Below are 12,500 nucleotides of genomic sequence, written 5' to 3' on the forward strand. Positions count from 1 at the left end.
TGATATCTGTGTATATATGTGCGTGTGTTAATTGTTAAACGAATAACAAAAGAAGGGGAGTTACGTAACAACTTTCAATACTTTGCACTTGATGGTACTATAAGTACAAATACACCGAGCGTGGATTGTCAGTGCAACATCCAATGGATTCTATTTAAATTGCTCTTAGATAACTACAGGATATCGCACGGTCACTCAGCTCCAGTTGCAAGCTCCATTATAGGAGAAAAACTGTAAGCAGACGAACGTGATAAGGTAACTCAAGTCCATTTGTCATTCATATATTAATTAATATTACAGAGTATGTTGGATTGGTCTACAGTAGAGAACGCCAGGTTATTCACTCTTCCACTTTGTGAAGCTTACTCATATTTTGAAGTTTAATAACCGGCCTATGGTTATATTACGGCAAAGCGAAATCATTATATATAAACAAAACAAGCATTCACGATCGCGCCGCCACCACCCCACACACATATACATCATGCTACACACATTGGACTGCGATCGTGTTGGACGAAGCCATCTAGGACTTTTTTCGAACGAATCAACCCCAGTATTCATATGAGGCTTGTATACGTCACACCTGAGTTACGAATGCGTAACGAAGACAACATCGTGTGTCTAAGAGGTGGAATAGCACGACCAAACAAAGACAAAAGTTGCACACATAAAGGCGTGAAAATATATAGGTATATATTTATATATTTGTATATATCTATCGATTTATATATACACACACTCGCACGCACGCACACTTACACACACACACACATATATATATATATATACATACATACATACATACATATATATATATATATATATATATATATATATATATATATATATATATATATATATATATATATATGTCGACGGGTTTGGTTGGCCTCTAGCAGACGACTGAACCTGATTCAATACGGTGAAGAACCAAGCCTCTCACAACGCAACTACGACCGGCGCCTATATATATATATATCTATATATATACTTATATGCTGCGCGCGCGCGTGTGTGTGAACCTATCGACATTTCTAAAATAGGTTTCATGGTTGAATGTTGATAGAGGTTTATAGTCAATTACGTTGAACACCCCCTCTCGGTATTAAACTGGTATTTTTACTTTCAAGCCCGAAAAGGATGGAAATCAAAGTTGTTATCGACGGTATTTGAATGTTGAACTGAAAGAAGACGAAATGCTGCAAAGTATTTTGTCCCACATGTTAACGATTCTGCCAGTTATCCGCTTTTATACATACACATATACTATGCTTGTTCATGCAAGAGTACTTACGCGTATATATATACGTGCACACATGCATATACGTATATGAATATACATGCTAGTTAGGATCTTACAACATTAGATGATCCATCGCTGACACGTAGTTTACTTTCATTTGACAAGCCTGCAGCACGTATTTAAACCTCGTCATATTTGTAGTCACATCAAACCAATTGTTTCCTATCGAGATAAACAGCACATGACCTTGCATGTGGGTCCATCTCACACAAAAGGACCCTGAATAAGGGTTGTTTAATGATGTTTATTGAAACACCCATGTTTCCACAGGTGAATTATTCAAAGTCTAAAATATTGCTAAGAACACATGGCTATGATGCTCCCCCACTACCTCTGCTCTTGATCAGAGATGCACATATCGTCAGCCACCAGGAGACATGTCCAACTGGTTAAAGGCAATCAACTGACAAGCACATCTGTGGTATTGAGCAGAATATTTGCTGTAGCGTATCTTCTTTACCGAGACAAAACATATGCATGATAACGGTTCCAGTCAGATAAGACCAGAAGCCATGAGTGCCAATGCCCAGTACTGCATCTAAATAACCTTAGATGCCTAGAACCTTCTTAAGTATCATAGCTGTCCCTGATAATACATTTTTTCTGGAGTTGCATTAAACGAGATTTTCTGCCCATTTCCTCTATCAATCTTTAAAACTTTAGGAATATTTCCTAACGCTCCTATAATTCTAGGGAAACATTGTACCAGCACTTTCCAAGGTGTCTGTAATTCAACGGTTAGATCCTCGTAATTTTCTATTATCTTTATACTTCTCATATTGACGTTCTCTTCATTTGGGAATGTAAAGACAATTACCTTGCACTTGCCTTTCCCTTTGTCTACTACTACTATGTCAGGCGTTCAGCTGTTATTACTCCGTCAGTCTGACTACTAAATTCCCACAACATCTTACAGGTCTCAATTTCTAGCTTCTTACAAGGTTCATCATCATACCGTTTATCACAACTTGCGATGGATTATTCTCCCTAAATTGTCATGTCTTTTCTTGTTTTCTCTCTCTGCCAACATACTACATTCACGAACTACATGAGCAATACTTTCTTCCATTGGTTTACATAACTTATATTAGGAATGAGTCTGATTTTGGCTCGTTGGTGTTTCTACCCTCTTCTGCCACACTATCAGCTCTTGAAATTCACTCACTATTACCTACATAAGAGGCTATATCTACTGAAGCTAACTCCACACAGTCGTCTACTGATATTAAATCTCTACTGCCTACCTGTCTAGGTAGTTCCCATCGAGCAATTCCCGCACTTGGATGAAGTCTTCCATTCATATTAACTTCCTACATAGTTCTTCTGCCTAGATTTGCAATTCAGATTATGTCCAATATAGAAAAGTTGCTGGATATGTAAGTAACGACTCTGCCTGGCTATTTACACCCTTCATTAGATTCGAACCGTTTAGCTTTGACTTCATTAACTTCCTCACGTTTCTAATGTACTCGTTCTCTAGTTTCTCTTTCATTTGTGTTGTATATATAATTACCAACTATGTTATGCCTGTGGATATATTCCCTCTTGTCCAGAGCTGGGCAGCCACAGACTATATGATTTATTGTTTCTTCTGAATCACGATATTTGCTGCAAGTTACCTGTCGTATGTTTCTTCAGTATATATTTTTGGCTATCACTATAGAAAAAGCTTTGATCTTGTGCCACAGTTAAAACAAATTTACCCTCTCTCTGTTTTGAGTCTAGAACTTTCCGAACAGTGCTGAGATTTTACTTTGTCTGTTTCTTTTCTGTGTAGCATATCCCATTATTTGCCATCAGAAGGATTCTTAAATATTGTTGTTGCTGTTGCTGATTTTGTTGTTGTTGTGATTTTGATGATGTTTATTGGCGAGCACTTGTTTTTGACTCCTACTATTGGACATTCTCTCACAAGGCACCATCAGGAAAAATAGTGAAGTATTTTCTTATTCCATCTCCTCCTTTTCACAATCACTGTTCTGCTATGAATTTTCTATACAATCGAAATCCTAAAGGACATTATGGACCTAAGAACATCCTTTTTCTAGTGGAAGGGCCATAACCCTCAAGTCATTTATTTCAGTTTGATGAGGTATTTATAATTTAAACGCATCGGCCTTTTTATACCTTCAATGTTATCAAACTGCCATAAGACCAGAATAGTATTTTCACCAATAAAATATCGTAAAGTAGTACGAAAGCTTCCACGAAATTCATTGACTTCACTCGGTCATTTATACTAAAATTTTCACATTCTATGCAAGTATATATGCACACAGAGACACACAGGCATACATGCATACACCAACGGACACACATACACACACACATGTTCGCCTGTATGTTCAACTGGTATCTCACATACATACAGAGATACACACACGCTCTCACACACGTATTTGTTCTCACAAACACATAACTTCTTATGCATACACACACGCGCTCACCCCATACCAACCCAAAATGAATTTTGTTCATGGTCTATCAAATTAAACTACGCTCTATGAAACGAGATCAAGGCTGTCTAAACGACTGAATTGTATAATTTTCTTGGGATCTTGAAATCCAGATAAACTCTCACACACGGAGAACACGCAGTTACACAAAAACAAACACACACACACACAAACACACACACACACACAAACAAACACACAAACACATACATAAACGCACACACGTCGAAATGATATTAGAGTTTTAAATAAAGTAGGTCTTAAAGTACACGTTTGTATGGTCAGAAGTGAAACGCACTGAATCATAAGATAACTTGGTTAGCTTTTCTTCAATTCCTAAACAACACCAAAATTTATTTGTATGTTAAATTGATTCTACTATGAAGCTAAGCTTAAAAACAAATTCAAATTTTGTAAGACTTTAATACAGAAATGATCAAGATTAAAATCAAACTAATACAATTTACCGCGCCTGATATAACCAGCAGCTTTAAAATCTCATAGAAAATATGAAATCGATAAAGCAGCAAATCTTTCAGTTTTATTCAACAATCATAAACATCTGACATTGTCATATTGCAATCTTTAATTAATACAAATAACGAATAAATTACTAATAAAGATACTGAAAAAAAAGAAAATCTAAAATAAGATGGAGCAGATGTTGAAGAATAACTGTAGCTTTTTTAAAAAATCATTAGTTGTTGTTTTTAGCACTATATCAACAGTCGTTGAGCAGATTTTTGAAATTAAGAGCCCCTACTTGACCACGCTGTCATTGAACATATAAATGTATTTGTCTACTTAAGAGTATGTGTAAAACGAAGTAGTTTTGGCATTTACGTGAAGATGTCTAGCTTCGCATTCTATTACAAGAGGTACATGCCCACACATACGGTATTGTTTTTTTTATCTCGGAAGGATTATTATACCAGTAATATACATACGCACTGGCTCCCATTTACGTCTTTATTATTCGTGAAATGGTTAGGTATTTAACCAATCAACTAATCGATTTTCTTTTATTAATCATGCGGTAATAGCAAGCAAAGAGTTGTTTCACAAAGTTCTTCCGTCACCATTCACGACCTGTGCAATGACATGCGCCCTTTTCTCTAGGTGATGTGTGTGTGTGTGTGTGTGTGTGTGTGTGTGTGTGTGTGTGTGTGTGTGCAGTAAAGTTTATATGCCAACAGAATATGGCAGTCCTATAAAGAACGATGTTACTGTTTTTTTAGCACCAGGAAAAAATCTTTTCCAGCTGGCTACCAACAGCTCTCCCGCTGGCTATATACATATATACAAGAAGGAGCCTGATGAAGCTATACGGTGTTCTTCAGGCACTCAACTATGAGTTCACGGCATCTTATATCAGGAGCAGTTGTAAGTTAATGTAATATACATACATACATACATACATATATATATATATATATATATATATATATATATATATATATATATATATATATATATATATATATATATATATATATATATATATATATATATATATATATATATATATATATATTGCTATGTTTCGGGACGGTCATTCTTTTTTTTGTTTTTTACACCGAATAAACACACGCACTAAATATTCGGTATTCTTTCGTTTATTACTCTTCTCATTTTATCTTGCGTCTATTATCCGGATATTTTTCGTCATATACGAGTAATAAACGAGTGAACAAAGAATATATAATTCGTGTTTTTATTTGCCGACAATATAAAATGACCATTCCGAAATACAACAATATTTGTTTCAACACACGGTTTCACATCACGATTCTTGCAATGCAAATTCATAAATCCACACGTACTAACATTGGTATATATATATATATATATACATATATTTATATATATATATATATATATATATATATATATATATATATATATATATATATATATATATATACATATATATATATATATATATATATATGTATATATATATATATACATATATATATATATATATATATATATATATATATATATATATATATATATATATATATATATATATATATATATATATATATATATAAGATCAGAAGCTATAAGAACCACTGAATCAGGGCCTCCATGAATTGTATTATTATTATTATTATTATTATTATTAGTAGTAGTAGTAGTAGTAGTAGTAGTAGTAGTAGTAGTAGTAGTAATAGTAGTAGTAGTAGTAGTAGTAGTAGTAGTAGTAGTAGTAGTAGTAGTAGTAGTAGCAACAGCAGCAACAGCACCAACAGTAGTAGTATAGTTATTATTATTATTGTAGACCCCGCACATTACCCAATATTGTAATGTTGTGAATTGGAAATATGGAGAATACCGGGGATTTTTTCAGTGATCAAGTGCTTCTTCACGTCGGTTGGTATTGAACTCAATGCATGCAGGACTTTGCCGTTATTATTACTATTATTATTATTTTTTTATTATTATTATTATTATTATTATTATTATTATTATTATTATTATTATTATTATTATTATTATTATTATTACTATTTTTTTATGAGAGAGAGAGAATAGTTCATACGATCAAAGTGACACTGGGGTAAAATATACGAACCCCATTTTACCCATCATGACTACTCTTCTGATAAGGACGCAATAGGCACATGCATCACAACCATATGTGCGTGACATGGTGACCTTATATCGAGATAAACAGTGTATGGCCTTGCAGGTGGGGCCCAGCTAGAATTTTCTTCAGGTTGAGTAGTCTTTTCCGCACAAAAGGTCACCAAAACACCCATGTTTCCAGAGGTCAATTATCCCAAACCCCAAATGATTCCTCTCAACACATGGCTATGATGCTCCCCCACTACTTCTTCTCGGGATCAGAGATGCACATATTCTCAACTGGTGATGGTCAAGCAACAGACAAGCAAATCTGTGATACTGAGCAGAAAATTTGCTGGAGCCCATCTTTCATAGCGAAACAACATATGTCCAATAATAACACTTCCAATCAGTTAAGGTCAGGAGCCATGAGAGCCAGTGCATGTTACAGCCAATGGAGACAGTGCCTGGTACTCCCATGAGAGGCGGTTCGAGGTATTTATTATGAGTAGTATTATCATTATTATTATTATCATTAATAATAATAATAATAATAATAATAATAATAATAATAATAATAATAATAGAGAAAAATCCCAGCAATGGCTGAGAAGCTCAGGACTCAAAGCAGAGACTGAAGGATTTTTAATTGCTGCACAAGACCAAAGCCTCCCCACCAGAAATTACCAAAAACACATAATGAAAAGAAATATAACAAGTAACTGTAGAATATGTGGAGATCGACAAGAAACAATAAATCATATTATCTCTGGCTGCCCAGTCCTGGCTAAGAAGGAATATATTCACAGACACGACAGAGCTGGGACCTATATACACTGGAAGCTATGCCAACATTATGGAATAGCAACAGAAAAAAGATGGTATAAACACACGCCAGAAAAGGTCACAGAAAACGAGAAAGCAACCATACTCTGGGATATGCCAATACACACAGATAGAGAAATTAAGGCAAATAGACCAGATATAGTTGTCAAAGATCATGAAGGAAAAAAATGCCTTCTAATTGATGTTTCAATACCAGCAGATGACAACGTTTCTCTAAAAGAAATGGAAAAACTTTCAAAATACAAAGACCTGGAAATAGAGATAACTCGAATGTGGAATCTAAAAACAGAAACAATTCCTATCATAGTAGGTGCCTTAGGTATAATAAAAAAATATTCAGACAAATACATAACAAAAACACCAGGACTTACAAATATATATAACATACAGAAAATTGCACTACTGGGTACTGCACACATTCTACGCAAAACACTTTCAATACAGTAAACATAAGAGCACCACAGCAAACCACAGCACATACCCAAGGCGCACAGAGCTGCGCTCGGTAGTGAAGTGAAAGCACGTTATAAAAATAAAACTACTGAATAATAATAATAATAATAATAATAATAATAATAGAGCAAAAATCTCGAGAAGTACGTGGAACAAATAGGGGCTGCAATAAGAGCGGAGCTCTTGCAAAAACTGTACTGCTTGGAACTGCTCCAATACTCCGGCAGGTGCTCTAAAATTAAGAGGTGTTACCTTAGTTCACAGGCAGTGAACAGCTGACACTGTAGAAGCTGTGCAAAGGCAATGATAATAATAATGAGAATTTATATATATATATATATATATGTGTGTGTGTGTGTGTGTGCGTGTGTATATATATATATATATATATATATATATATATATATATATATATATATATATATATATATATATATATATATATATATATATATTTATATATATATGTACATTATATATATATATATATCTATATATATATATATATATATATATATATATGTATATACTTTGGTCAATTGTAAGCCCAGCTACATGTTAAACTGAGAATGAGGTTGAGAGTAGAACTGTCTATGAATTGTTCCACCCACCACTTGCTAATCCAGGAAATGTTGTTTGTTCTGGTTGAATAATTAAAAATCCTCCTGAAATTGAATCACACCTTGTAATTTGTATGTGTGGTGGGAGACATGTGCGTGTGCGTGTATGCGTGTTCATGTGTGTCGATGCGTATAGGAACATTAAGATACTGAATTATATGTACATATGTGTGTGTGTGTATGTATACATATATATTTATGTATATATATATATATATATATATATATATATATATATATATATATATATATATATATATATATATATATATATATATATGTATATATATATATATATATGTGTGTGTGTGTGTGTGTATGCATGTATGTTATATCTATATCTAGATGTATATATATATATATATGTATATATATATATATATATATATATATATGTCTATATACGTACTAATATATCTATATATGTATATATATGTATATACATGTATATATATATATATATATATATATATATATATATATATATATATATATATATATATATATATATATATATATATATATATATATATATATATATATATATATATATAAATATATATATATATATATATATATATATATATATATATATATATATATATATGTATATATACAGAGAGAGAGAGAGAGAGAGAGAGAGAGAGAGAGAGAGAGATTCATAGATAACTAGATGTATACATATACATAAATATATATACATGCAGACATATATAAACATACAAACATATAAGTATATACATATATACATACATTCTTAAACACATACATACAAAATATCTTTGGAATATTGGTTCTTACGATTAATTATTAAGCTTATAGATGTAGGGATTATATTGGAAATAGCTGTTATCTCGTTTTTAGTTAGGTAATTGAAGATTAATGCATATTATGTATATACATTGATTAAGTTATTTTCAATATATTTACCTAAACACATACATATATATTATGTATGTACATAAAAATATTCATACATAAACACATATGATTATGCATAAGATGTATATTAATACGCTTATTGTTATGTATATGAATAATATATATATATATATATCTATGGTATATACATGTGTGAATGTATATGTTGCATGTACGTGTCTATATGTGTGTGTGTGTTGTTGCTGAGTGCATATGTATGTGTATGTGTTTGTATTTGTGTTTCTGTGACTATGTGTAAGAGCATCTGCGCGCATGCCTTTATGTTTATACATAAACGTGCAACACATACACAAAGTGAGGACTTCATGCACAGACGCGAACTCATTCACACACGCACTCACACACACAAACATATACACACACATGCGTATCTTAAGCAATTTTCCAAAACCTGATTGTATCTGTTATATTTTATGGCGTTATCTTAATCCACGAAGTATATTGAATTTATCTGACAATTAAAAATGTTGCATTATGCGTAGATTTACGTCATAATTTTGGTAAACCAATCAAATACACAAATATTATGTTATCTATGTTTTGTAGACTATTGTATTTGGAGTGCGGGTGGACAAACTATAACAGGTAAACAGGTTGGTATCCGATAGGGACCTAAGCATCAGCTTTGCGGTATTTATGACGACATTAATTACACTGTGTTAAATTATTTTTGTCCTTGGGTAGCAATTATTTCCTTTTTGCTAATCCCAACAAACTATGAAAAATTGCACATATTTCCTTCAAATTTGCTTTTCTTACATTTATTCAAATCACAAGGCTTTATTGCTTCGCCACTACTCCTGCTCATGATCAGAGTTGCCCATACTGTCAGTCACTAAGGGATATACTCAAGAGGTTAAGATCAAGCAGCTGACAAGCAAGTCTATGATATTGAGCAGGATATTAGCTTTGTCGATATTTCTGCTTCAGCAATTCTTCGCTAATTCTGTCAGCGCTAAAGAAAGTCAGTCTCAAATCACTGGTGTCCAGCTGATAAAAGCAAAGTTTGAAAGAAAAGTAGTCATTTCCTTTGGTTTTGGTTTCTAGATGGAAGCAAATAGGAAATAACAGTTACTGATCAAACACAAAATAAAATAAAAAATAAGAAATAAAAATTTTGTTAGCGTTATCATTGCGTTAATATTCTGGTGTCAGGATGTGTCGAACCTGTCGAGTCTTTTCTACTCTAGGCACAAGGCCCGAAATTTTGGGGGAAGCGTATAGTCGATTAGATTGACCCCAGTATGCAACTGGTACTTAATTTATTGATGTCGAAAGGATGAAAGGCAAAGTCGATCTCGGTGGAATTTGAACTCAGAACGTAAGACAGTCGAAATACCGCTAAGCATTTCACCCGGCATGCTAACGTTTCTGCCAGCCCGCCATAATGTCGAACCTGCAGAATCTTCAACACGCCGGGTTAAATGCTTATCGGCGTTTCGTCAGAATTTACGTTCTCCATTCAAATTACGCCGCGCTCAACTTTGCCTTTCGTTCTTGCGGCATTGAGCACTAGGGTTGACGCAATCGAATTGATCCTTCCCCGATACCAAATTGCTGGCCTTGTGCCAGAATTTGAAACAAATATCCTGCTGTGAGGACCAACGACGGCGATGTAGATATTGGCGATGGTGGTGTTGGTGATGACGTGTTGACGATGAAGATAAAAATTGTTGATGATGATGATGATGATGATGATGATGATGGTGATGATGATGATGATGATGATGATGATGATGATGATGATGATGGTGGTGGTGGTGGTGGTGGTGGTGATGGTGGTGGTGGTGGTGGTGTTGGTGGTGGTGGTGGTGACGGTGGTGGTTGTGGTGGTGGTGATGATGATGATGATGATGATGATGATGACGTGGTTGTTTGTGGTTGTGACGGTTCTGCTGCTGTACACGCTGGTCGTGATTTTTTGTGGCAGTAGGGATTATAAAGATGATGATGATGACGATGGTTTTATTGATGACTAGCAATAATCAATAATGATGACGCAGAAAGTGATGGTTTACCGATGACATTAGTTGTAAGGAGGGAAGTGTTAGACAATCTTGAAACCCTGTCTGCTACAATGTAAGTAAAAGTATAAGATAAAAAATGGATAACTAGCGTACGATGCATCATATATGCGCATGCGTATGTGTGAGTGTGAGACTGAGTATTTGCGTGAGTATATCTATGTGAATTGTGTGGGGTATGTGTGTCTGTATGTGTTGGTAGTAGCGAGAATTGCCTGGTATGCGGTGAACGCAGTTCCAAACTGATGATATCCATTTTATTAAAATCATGTGATATGTTAGTTCCGAGCCACATAATAGACGATGTTCATCGGCAAGAGCGATGTGTATGTCTTTATACACAAGCGGTGAGCTGGCAGAAACGTTAGCACGCCGGGCGAAATGCTTAGCGGTATTTCGTCTGCTGCTACGTTCTGAGTTCAAATTCCGCCGAGGTCGACTTTGCCTTTCATCCTTTCGGGGTCGATTAAATAAGTACCAGTTACGAACTGGGGTCGATATAGTCGACTTAATCCGTTTGTCTGTCCTTGTTTGTTCCCTCTCTGTGTAGCCCCTTGTAAAGGGGCTTGTGTAAAGAAATAACACAAGCGCCAATATGAGAGGTTCTATGAAGGCTAATACAGCAGTACGCGGTGTTCTAAAAAGTCATCCATGTTATGTTGGATATATATAGAGATTGCCTTATGGGCTTAATACTAACATACATACATACGTACATACAAAATGGCGCCATCAACATCGGACTTGCAGGTGTAGAGGACAGTTTAAAAAGTCCGTTTTGAACGCCTTCCTCTACAAATATGCCAACTTCTCCAGCCTACTTCGGTAACTAGTTTATCTCTCCAATATCTAATAAGAGAAACACTTTTTACTCGCCATCGTAACGCTATCTTGAACATATTTTAAAATATACAGTTACACCGGGTGGAATCTCGCTAACACGACATTGGCTGAAACTAACACCACCAGAGATGAAACTAACAACATCACCAGCGATGAAAACAGAACTACTTCACCACTAAGTTATTTAAGAAGGCGTAAATACGCTTCTCATTTTACTTGGACTGAACAAGTAAACCAAGATTTTATGTTTACAGTATTTTGTTGTTGTTATCGGCCTTGATTTCATTTTTCTTCGTTTAATACTAAAATGTGTCTTGCAGTACCATTTTCTATATTTTTGTCAATCCTTCTAGTTAACAGTATATTATTTCTGTTATTGACTCTGTTCTAAGTATGCTTTTCTCAAGAAGGTGCGGGCTTTTTGCCCACCATAGGC

The 12,500-nt window shown here is 34.3% G+C and overlaps 1 long non-coding RNA gene across 2 annotated transcripts in view; it reads right to left on the minus strand.

The window, feature by feature from the left end:
* LOC128248526 (uncharacterized) overlaps window positions 1-12,500 on the minus strand; it is a 38,758-nt gene that overhangs the window by 6,693 nt on the left and 19,565 nt on the right. Inside the window, exon 3 of one of the 2 annotated variants that reach the window (XR_008264699.2) lies at window positions 9,831-10,240. The exons of the other annotated variant lie outside the window; for it this stretch is intronic. This is a non-coding gene — a long non-coding RNA (uncharacterized LOC128248526). Of the gene's footprint in view, window positions 1-9,830; window positions 10,241-12,500 lie in introns of those variants that run through there. 2 annotated transcript variants of the gene reach the window in all.

The sequence above is a fragment of the Octopus bimaculoides genome, chromosome 8 (assembly GCF_046866305.1).
Source record: "Octopus bimaculoides isolate indiv1 chromosome 8, ASM4686630v1, whole genome shotgun sequence".
Lineage (NCBI taxonomy): Eukaryota > Metazoa > Mollusca > Cephalopoda > Octopoda > Octopodidae > Octopus > Octopus bimaculoides.